The sequence below is a fragment of the Dipodomys spectabilis genome, unplaced genomic scaffold, assembly GCF_019054845.1.
Source record: "Dipodomys spectabilis isolate Male_0828 unplaced genomic scaffold, ASM1905484v1 ptg000145l, whole genome shotgun sequence".
Classification (NCBI taxonomy): domain Eukaryota; kingdom Metazoa; phylum Chordata; class Mammalia; order Rodentia; family Heteromyidae; genus Dipodomys; species Dipodomys spectabilis.
Window position 1 is genome coordinate 15,122,393 of NW_024870822.1, and position 10,509 is coordinate 15,132,901.

Sequence of the window (10,509 nt, forward strand, 5' to 3'; positions counted from 1 at the left end):
TGAACACTCCGAACACCAACACAAATGTAAGCAATTGTTATTGTCACCATTTTCAAAACACCACCAAACGCTCTTCCTCAAACGCTTCCCTGGATCACAGAATCAGTGGAAAGGCGGGCCTTGAAATTCACAGCCTTCGTCTGAATTCAGAGGTCTTGTGTGGTTTTATTGTTGCTATTATTGTTAGCATGTGTTTTGCTAGGGTTGCACAAGACTTGTAGGCTTTATAATATTGTGCAGTAAAATTCATTGATATACTGACTCAAATCCACACATGAATACATTTCTCAAAGAAGTCTTTGTGCTGTGTTTGGATTAAAAGAATTTCTATGAAATCAGGGCAAACTCTGCTTGAAATCACTTCCTTGTAGAGACAATGCAAAAAAGTGAGATGCAAAAGGGATCACCTTAGTTGAACCAGCTTTCCATGTGACCCAAAGAAGTCCATAAAATTTCTTATATCTTATTTATTCTAACTACAAATGAGAATGGCAGACTAGGATTTTGTAATCTGTCCGACACTCATACTTAGGATTCTATGACTCTTCCCTTCTTAAGTACTAGAAAGATTAAATGTTGTGCACCTAGACCCTGACCATAGATATACTTTAATGCTCTATGTGACACTTCATCCCACTTACATTATAACTGAAATTTTATACCTCTCACTGTCTAGTTAATAGAGTGGCTTCACATGTATTGTTTTTTTTTATTTTACCATCAATCCATAAAGTAGCAATTTTTTTTTGCCAGTCTTGGAGTTTGAACTCAGGGCCTAGGCACTGTCCCTGAGCTTCTTTTGCTCAAGGCAAGCATTCTACCACTTGAGCCACAGCACCACTTTTGGCTTTTTCTGTTTATGTGGTACTGAGGAATCGAACCCAGGACTTCATGCATGGTAGTCAAGCACTCTACCACGAAGGCACATTCCCAGCCCTTTAATTTCATCTTAAAGGGGATAGAATTGGATTGACTGGTTAAATATCTCTTCTTTTTAAAAATCATGGTTATTATTAAGTCATTGTACAAAGGTGTTCCAATTCTGCCCCATATTCTTCCTGATGTCTCTACCCTCAAGTTACATAGTGGATAGTTTTTATATAATATACACTGAATAGAATGACTGCATTTGCTCATCCTTCCTCCCTCCATTTCTGTCCTCTCTCTTTTGCCCACTTCCTAAAACAAGTTTCCATTTCCTGGTATTCATTTTGATAAACAGTACTTTAGTTGTACAGAGGAGTTACATTTTCAGCTTCCTCTATAAGTATCCCCTTTTTAATTGTTTGTGTATAATCCATTGAGACATGTTTATGTGATCATGAATAGTTGTATTTTAGATCTAGTGTCCACATATGAGAGAAAACATGTGTTTGTCTCTCTAAGCCTGGCTTATTTCACTTAATACGAGTTGTGCTAGGTCCATCTATTTTCCTGCAAAGGATATAATATTCTTTCTAATGAATGGTCAAATTTTATTGTGTAGATGGACCACATGTTCTTGATCTGCTCATCTCTTTAGGGCTTCTGGGCTGTTTTCAAAACTCAGCTGTTGTGAATATGCAAAAATGAATATGGATGGGGAGGTGTCTTTACCATATCCTGACTTCTAATGATCTGGGAGGATATACAAGAGTAATATGGCTAATTCTAGTAATATGGTAGTTCTATGATTAGCTTTTTGGTAAATCTCCAAACCTCCTTTCAGAGTAGTTGTACTAGTTTACATTCCCACCAACAGTGCAATAGGGCTCCTTTTCCCACATATCCTGCCGGGATTTGTTATTGTTCAAGTTTTTTTTTTTTTTTTTTGGGTCCGGTCGTGGGGCCTGAACTCTGGGCCTGGGCACTGTCCCTCAGCTCTTCAGCTCAAGGCTAGCACTCTACCACTTGAGCCACAGCACCACTTCCGGCTTTTTTCTTTTTGCTTATGTGGTGCTGAGGAATTGAACCCAGGGCCTCAAGCATGCAAGGCAAGCGCTCTACCACTGAGCCACCTTCCCAGCCCCTATTGTTCAAGTTTTTATGTTGGCCAATCTTACTGTGGTGAGATGGAATTTAATGTCGTTTTGATTTGCATTTCCTTTATGGCCAGGGATATTGAGCATTTCCTCAACATTCTCGGTCTTTCTTACTTTGTCTTCTGAGAAGTCTCTAGGTAGCTCATTTGTCCAATTATCGATTGGGTTATTAATTTTGGGGGTGAGTTAGTTTCCTAAACCCCTTGTATATTTTGGATATTAGGCCCTTGTCATATGCATAACTGGTAAAAATCTTCTGCCAGTCTGTTGGTTGTCCTTTTAGATTAGTAACTGTCTTTTGCTGTGCAGAAACTTTTTTAAAATTTTATTTTCTTGTAAAGATGCTGTACAGAAAGGTTGTAGTTACATCAGTAAGGTAATGAATACATTTCTTATTGGGCATTGTTAACTCCTCCTTTGTTTTTTTCCTACTAACCCTTCCCTCCCCTACCTCCCCCATTCCTCCCCCCCCCCAAAGTTGCAAGGTTCATTTCCAATATACTGTCTTGTGAATCTCATTGTTGCAATGGGTCATCCTGTGACCTTGTTTTAGCATTTTGTTATTCCCCTTCCCCTCCCCAAATTAGATAGATGTATATACAAGATGCAAGGTACCAAAATCAAATACAGTGACAACAGAGATATACCATAGGAGGAAGAACATACAAAAGAAACAAAGAAAAAAATAACATAGTACATTAAAAACAACAACAACAACAAAGAAAAACCTCTTGTGTCCATATCTTGGGGTTCATTTCACTTAGCATCATCTTATATGGTCATATGTGCATAGCTTTTGAGCTTTTCTAATCATCTGATAAGATTATCCTAGACATATACTAATTATTGCAAATAAGCAAAACCATGGGGCCTATATTTCTTTGGGTCTGGCTTACTTCATTTAATATGACTTTTTTTTCCAAATCTTTCTGTTTCCTAACAAATGGGGTAGTGCCATTCTTTCTGATGGAAGTATAGAATTCCACTATATATATATATATATATATATATATATATATAATGTATGTATATATATACACATATATCACTATATATATATACCACATTTCCTTTTTTTAGATTTTACTTTAGTATAAAGATGCTGTACAGAGGGGTTACAGTTACATGAGTAAGGCAATGAGTACATTTCTTGTACAGCATTGTTACCCCCTCCCTTGTTCTCCCACTATCCCTCCTCCCACCTCTCTCACTCCTCCCCCCTACCCCAAAGTTGTAAAGTTAATTTCCAATATACTGTCTTGTGGGTGACATTTTCTTGCTCTATTCATCTACTGAGGGGCATCTGGGTTGGTTCCATATCTTAGCTATGGTGAATAATGCTGTGATGAACACTGTTGTGCTGATAGCTTTAGTATGGCCTTTTTTGTGATCACTGGGGTAAACGCCCAGAAATGGGATTGCTGGGTCATAGGGGAGCTCTATGTGGAGTCTTTTGAGGAACCTCCATACTTCTTTCCAGAGTGGTTGAACAAGTTTACACTCCCACCAACAATGCAGTAGGAGTTGAGCCAGAGAAGTTGAGCATTTCTTTATGTATCTATTGGCTATTCTTATTTCTTCTTCAGAGCAGTCTCTCTTTAAGTCTTTAGCCCATTTATTAATGGAGTGGTTGTGTCTTTGAGGATTTGATTTTGGAGGATTTAATTTTTTCAGTTCTAACTATATTTTAGATATAAGACCTTTGTCTATTGAATAGCTAGTGAAGATCTTCTCCCAGTTAGTAGTCTTTCTATTGATCTTGCTAGCTATGTCCTTTACCATGCAGAAACTCTACAGTCTCATGCAATCACATTTGTCCAACCTTTCTTTCATTTGTTGTGTTTCTGTGTCTTTATTAAGAAAAATTCAGCCTGTGCCAAGGAGCCTTAGAGTTTCTCCCATTCCTTCCTGTAATGTTTTCAAGGTGTCTGCTTTTACTTGGAGGTCTTTGACCCACTTGGAGTTGATTCTAGTCTAGTGCAGGGTGATATAAAAGGATCTAGCTTTAGTTTTCTACAGGTGTTTAACCAATTTTGCCAACACCATTTACTGAAGAGACTGTCTTTCTTCCATTCTACTTTTTGGCTCCCTTATCAAAGATTAGGTGGCCATAAGTCTGTGGGTTCATTTCTGGGTCTTCAGTTCTATTCCATTGGTCCTTGGGTCTGTTCTTGTGCCTGCAGAAACTTTTTATTTTGATGTAAACTTATTTGTCAAGTCTCTCTCCTATTTGCTGTGGCCCTGCGACTCTGTTCAGAAAGTTCTTGCCTATGCTGGTAAGTTCTAATGTTTCTCCTACTCCATCTTGTAATGGTTTAAAATGTCAGGTCTGCCATTGAGATCTTTCATCCATTTTGAGTTGATATTAGTACATGGTGACAAGCAAGGGTCCAATTTTAATTTTCTACGGCTAGAGGTCCAGTTTTCCCAATACCAATTATTGAAGAGGCCATGTTTTTTTCCCTCAACATTTATGTTTGGCTCCCTTATCAAATATCAGATTAAGTACATGAGTTCATTTCTGGTTCTTCTAGTCAATTTCATTGGTCTTCAGGACTTTTTGCAATTATGTCATGTTAGTTTTTTAATGTCTAGGTTTTTGAACGTGCATAGTATTTGTCTGGCCAGAAGTGACTGTGATCCTCCTACCTACATGTCCTGGAATAGCCAGGATGATAGGCCAAAATGCCAGCTTAACAGTGTGTGTGTGTGTGAGAGAGAGAGAGAGACAGACAGACAGAGACAGAGACAGAGACAGAAAGAGAGAGAGAGACAGAGAGACAGAAAGACAGAGAGAGAGGCTTCCTTTGATTATGAGTCATTGGTAGAAAAAAAAGAAATAAAACAACTAACTAGGCCACACACTAGTGGCTCACACCTGTAATCCTACCTACCCAGGAGGCTGAGATCTGAGGACTGATGTCCAAAGACAGCCAGGGCAGGAAAATTTATGTGATGTTTATCTACAATTAACCACCAAAAGCTAGAAGTGGAGCTGGAGCTTTGGCTCAAGTTGGACAACGCCCAGACCATGAGTTCAAGCCCCAGGACCCTTGTGCATGTGGACACACGCACGTGTCCATGCACCCACAGAGAGATTAACTTTAAAAACATTTTCTTTTACATTTCAAAGCTTCTTATTCAAATTTAGGAAGCCAGAGAGACCTAGTTTATTTTTTCTAGTGTTAGACTGTCATATCAAGGTTTTGGAATTCTTTATAAAATACCAAGGATCGCACTAACAAATCCACAAGAATCTGGTGTAAATCAAATATTAATTGTCCTTGTTTTTTGTAAAGGAAAGAGGCAATAAATCAGCTTTACCTAACTGAAAATGTCCTGTACTTTCCTTGGCTTCCATCTCTTCATCTATACTAGCATTGATTTTCATCATTTATTCCACCTGCTATTGTAAGGAGGTGAGGAAATGGAACATATAAAACACTTTGTAAATTCAAGAGAGTATTACAAATGTCTGCTATTCTTCACATATATTCTAATATGTGAGACATCTATTTCTTTGGGGATATGTAAATGTGATGTCACCTTATAAAATACCTTGTTTGCCTCAACTCAGATGTTAAGTAAGGCATTAAAATCACATGTGCTCGACTGGTAGATAGCTCAGCAAGTAGAGTGCCTTCCTGACCTGTGCAAGTCATTGAGTTTTATTCCCATTCACATACGCATGTGTGCATGCATGCACACACACACACACACACACACACACACACATCCCACATGTGTTTTTCAAAACCATGGACAGCTAATTGAGAGGAACTATAGAAAACAAATGGCAGGGATGAACAATGTAGTGTGGAAAAGCTGCCTCCCAAATCCCCAGGTTAAACAGGCTTAAGCAACCCATGTAGCTGGCCTTGCCTGAGGAGGAGTCCAAAAGACTTCCCCATAGCAGGCTGGGTAAAGGGTGAAAGGTTAACAGGCCAATCCCAGGACAAGGAATTGGCCCACATTAGGTCTTTAGAACATTTGCTGAAGGACTTAGTCAGCTGAGTTCTTTATTTCGAATAGCAAAAGTATTTAGGAAACAAAAAAAGACTTTTGTGTAGAAGAATTTGAGAAATCTAATTGGGTCTTCTCCTCCAAGGGAAACAAAAGGGTTCAGCTTTCTCCCTTATTTTAAGGAGACAATTCTAGATAAAAGGTATTGTTTTGTTCTCAGAGACTAAATATCATATTGGAAGAGTCACTGCTCAGTAACTTACATTGCTACATAACAACTAGTCACAAGAACTCTGCTAACTTAACATTTCTAATATCATTGTTTTTATTTTTCACTTCTCAGGAAAAATGAATTGTTCATTGAATCCTAGGTTTGAGATAAAGAGCAGGAAGTGGAAGAAAACTGTAGAACTTGGGTAAATAATTATTTTTTTACCCCATAAACTCCAAGGCCAAGGAATTTTATTTCCTTCAGGTTGCAAGAAACTCAAGGGCTATCTTTTAGCAATGTTGTTAGTTGAATATGGTTTTCTATAGCAGTTAATCACAGATCTAGGTGAGAAGGGACAGAAAAGCATTTCTTTGTGTATTTGTAAAACACATTCTGAAAGGACCCCTGTCCAATTTTGTCCAGTGACAAAACTGTCATATCAACTTTCTGAACTCTCTGATAGTGTCACTGGTAGAATACAGATAATCACAGCAACAAATCCACGTGAATCTCACAACAATCAATTAAATAAGAATTTATCTTCATTTTTGCAATGGCAGGCTAAACATTTAAAAGCCAAGGTTATACAAGAAACTAATTCTGAACCACATAAACTACAGAATTCAGAAAATTACATTTATAGGTCCAGATAAAAGATAAATTTGGTAGGGAAGACAGTTATTCGCTTTATAGAGGAATTACAAATAGAATTCTTTCACTTAGCAAGATAGCTTCATGATTTATGTGATATGGTAGAGTAAGCATGTGAGAAAGAATGAAGTCGAGAATTCAATGTATAGCCTACAAAACTAAGAAGAGTAAGGGAAGGGGTAGGTTAGGGGCGTGATGAGTGAGAATGTTGAAAGTGGTTCCGTTGATCAAGGATGCACTGTATTCATAAACTGCTTTGTTTTTTTTCTCTTTAATTTACAGTAATTTTATAGATGTCATTAGCCATGCTAATGTATACATAAGACCAGTGCATAAATCAAATGAATGTTTATAACAAAATATATCCTATGAACAAATCCTATAACCTCTGAACTCAATAAATAATACTGTGTTCTCAGACTTGGGAGCATAAGACACAGTGACTGGTATAATTTAGTATGCTGAACAGAAGGAATAAACAGCATAGAGCTATGAGAAGGCATTTTGTGATGTTCTTCATTTTGATTGTAGTGCTTATTTTCAGGAAAGACTTGAAAAGTTACAAAATGTTTGAGAAGGGAATTTACATCATTCACTTCTTTGTTTGCATATCTTTTTTATTGTAAAGAACTGTACAGAGGGGTTACAGATACATGAGTAAGGCAATGAGTACCTTTCCTATCAAGCATTGTTGCCTCCTCCTTTCTTGTGCTATTTTCTCAGCAGTCCACATGTCTGGATAAAGTTTATGATTATTGAGAAGTGTCAGTCCTTCTACAATGGAAAGTTTGCCTTTAGGAATGTTGGTGACATTCATTTCCAAGTGATGGTCTTTCGGCATTCTGAACTCCTTTGGCATTGACTTTGGTTGATCATTTTTTACCTTCGGGGAAGACATGGGACATATATATCTTTCAAAAATGACAGCACCTTGTTATCTTTTTTAGTAACTTCTCATTTAATTTCTGGATGATCAGGTGGGCAAAACTGTGCTGCTCGTGATCCTTGGGGTTCAGACTCCCAGTTTCAGGTCACCAAACATCAATAACAACCAAGGTTGGCGTGGGCACGAAAGCGTGAAGTGCTTTGTTAAATGACAACTCCTCTGTATAAAATTACTTGAAGATAATAATAAAAAATTCTTAATAAAACTGAAAATACAAAAAATGTGTGTCATAACTGGGTGTGGTGATGAAGTCAGGAGAATAGTGTGAGACAGAGCCTGTCTCCAAAAGAACAAAACACAGTGACAACAACAACAAAGCAGAGTTATGTACAGAAGATAAATGCCTTAAAAGCAAGAACAAACCTACAACCGCCATCTTCAATTCTATGAACTCATCTCAGGTCTCTTGGACTATGAGATTGTCTGAAATTTAGGAGCTATCTAGAGCAGAAATGCACAGAGCCATCTCTCTTAGAAACCTATCCCAGATGATCCTTGAACCTTGGGCCAGGACAATGGCAACTCCGTGCTATTGTCCAGCTGTCTCCTTGCTCATCTGTGAGATCCTGCTGAACAACAATGGCTTAGCCTGAGTTTCTCTATGCCTTGCCAAGAACTTGAAATGAACTTGCCAAGAACATGAAATAGAACTTCGATGAAATTTTGTCAAATTAAAGAAAGCAGAAAGAAAGAGATGGTCCTCATGAGCCCTGAGCTCTTCAGCAATTTGGAGAAAGGGCAGGTGCAGAAGCTGCATTTGTTGAACAACTATGGATTAAATTACCAGTGAGCTGCTAGATGCTGTGCTGGTGCTCAAAATTCAGTTCCTGCCTATAGGAAGTTTATAGTCTACCAGAGCATTGTGAAGCCAAAACAACTGATAGCCATGGAGAGGATGAAATGGTGTGGGAAGATAGAATGAAGAGAGGAAAGGATTTTGTTGCAAAAAAAGTTTGTTAGACTCATCTCTGTGTCCTTTAGGAGCTAGGGGAACTTGATGACCAATTAGAATTAGTCTAACTTCTAACTATTATGTTAGTTAACATCCTTGTATAATCCTTCAAACCATGATCCTCAGATCTCATCCTCCTAAATAGGGGATTACAGGCATGAGCCACCAGCACCTGTCTTACAAGTTGTAAATTTACGATCTAACTTCTAAGATTGTCCCAGGAAGATAAGAAGGAATTCTTACTACAGCAGATGTATTGATTTACTATTTTCCAGAAGTGATAGTTTACAGAAAATGTACTTATGGCACACAATAGCTCTATTCACCAAAAAGTAGGTGCTTTGCCTAGCAAGGGCCACGCACCTAGCCCAAGAGAAGATCAAATAAAGGTGGCAAACTGGGGAGTGTCAGAATAGGGGGTGGTGGAAGCTGGAACCATCTAGTTGTCAAATCTAAACTTTTTTTCAGTGCGACGATTGACCTCCAAACCTTGTACTTGGTAAGCAAGTACTCTACCATGGAGCTATATTCCCAGTTATATCTAAACATAGTGCCAGCTAAACATACTCTTGGATTGTGACACATCAGCTTCTGGTCCCAGGATAAAGAAATTAGAGACTTCATTGCCAGAGGGAACCCCAGGAGACTGGCATTCCCCTTCCATGGCCTGAGGACCTCCCAAGAGGTCCTGCCACCTCTCACATAGGCCCACTGCAGACCAACTCTCTAACACTAAAACCCTCGGAGGACCAGCCACATCCAAACCAAAGCACCAGGTCATTCTACGGAATATTAAAAAGAAACACATAGTTAAGGATTATTTCACAAAATTAATACTTTTTTTGGGGGGGTGTCTGGTCGTGGGGCCTGAACTCTGAACCTGGGCGCTGTCCCTCAGCTCTTCAGCTCAAGGCTAGTGCTCTACCACTTGAGCCACAGCACCACTTCCAGCTTTTTTCTTTTTGCTTATGTGGTGCTGAGGAATCGAACCCAGGGCCTCAGGCATGCAAGGCAAGCACTCTACCAATAAGCCACCTTCCCAGCCCCAAATTAATACTTTTCATGACTTCATCAAGGAAATACTTGAGAAAAAAAAAAATTTTAAATTTTCCTACAAGCGAGCTATGGTGAAGAACTCAAGATATTAGCAGTGCCATGCCTTGTGCAAAGGCTTCCACTTTAACCTACCATTGCTTTTGTACCATGAAAGGAAGTGTGAGACATGTTTCACAAATTCATTTTGAAAATGATAAATGATAAATAATAAATAAGTTATGAGAAATCCTGTTTGGTATATTTGAATACAAGAGATTTTAGAATTGCAGAAGTGTAGGCTTTATTGACCTCTGGGCTGGTGGAACTGGGAAATCTGGCCCTTACCAAAGAAACTGCCAGCTAAAGACTGTCTCTCTCTCTCTCTCTCTCTCTCTCTGTCAGTCATGGGGCTTGAACTCTTTGCCTGGGAGCTGTCCCTCAACTCTTCAGCTCAAGGCTAGCACTCTACCATATGAGCCACAGCACCACTTCTGGTTTTATGAGTGGGTTTATTGGAGGTAAGAGTCTCATGGACTTTCCTTTCCTGGGCTGGTTTTGAAATCTCAGCCCCCTGAGTAGCTAGGATTATAGGCATGAGCCACTGGCGCTCCGTTGTCTCTAACTTTTGTTGTGGTTTTGGTTATGCTGGGGATCAAACACAGGTCCCTGTACATGCTAGGCAAGTACTCTATCTATCTCTAAACTGTCCCTGTTCTGGTGTACATTCTAT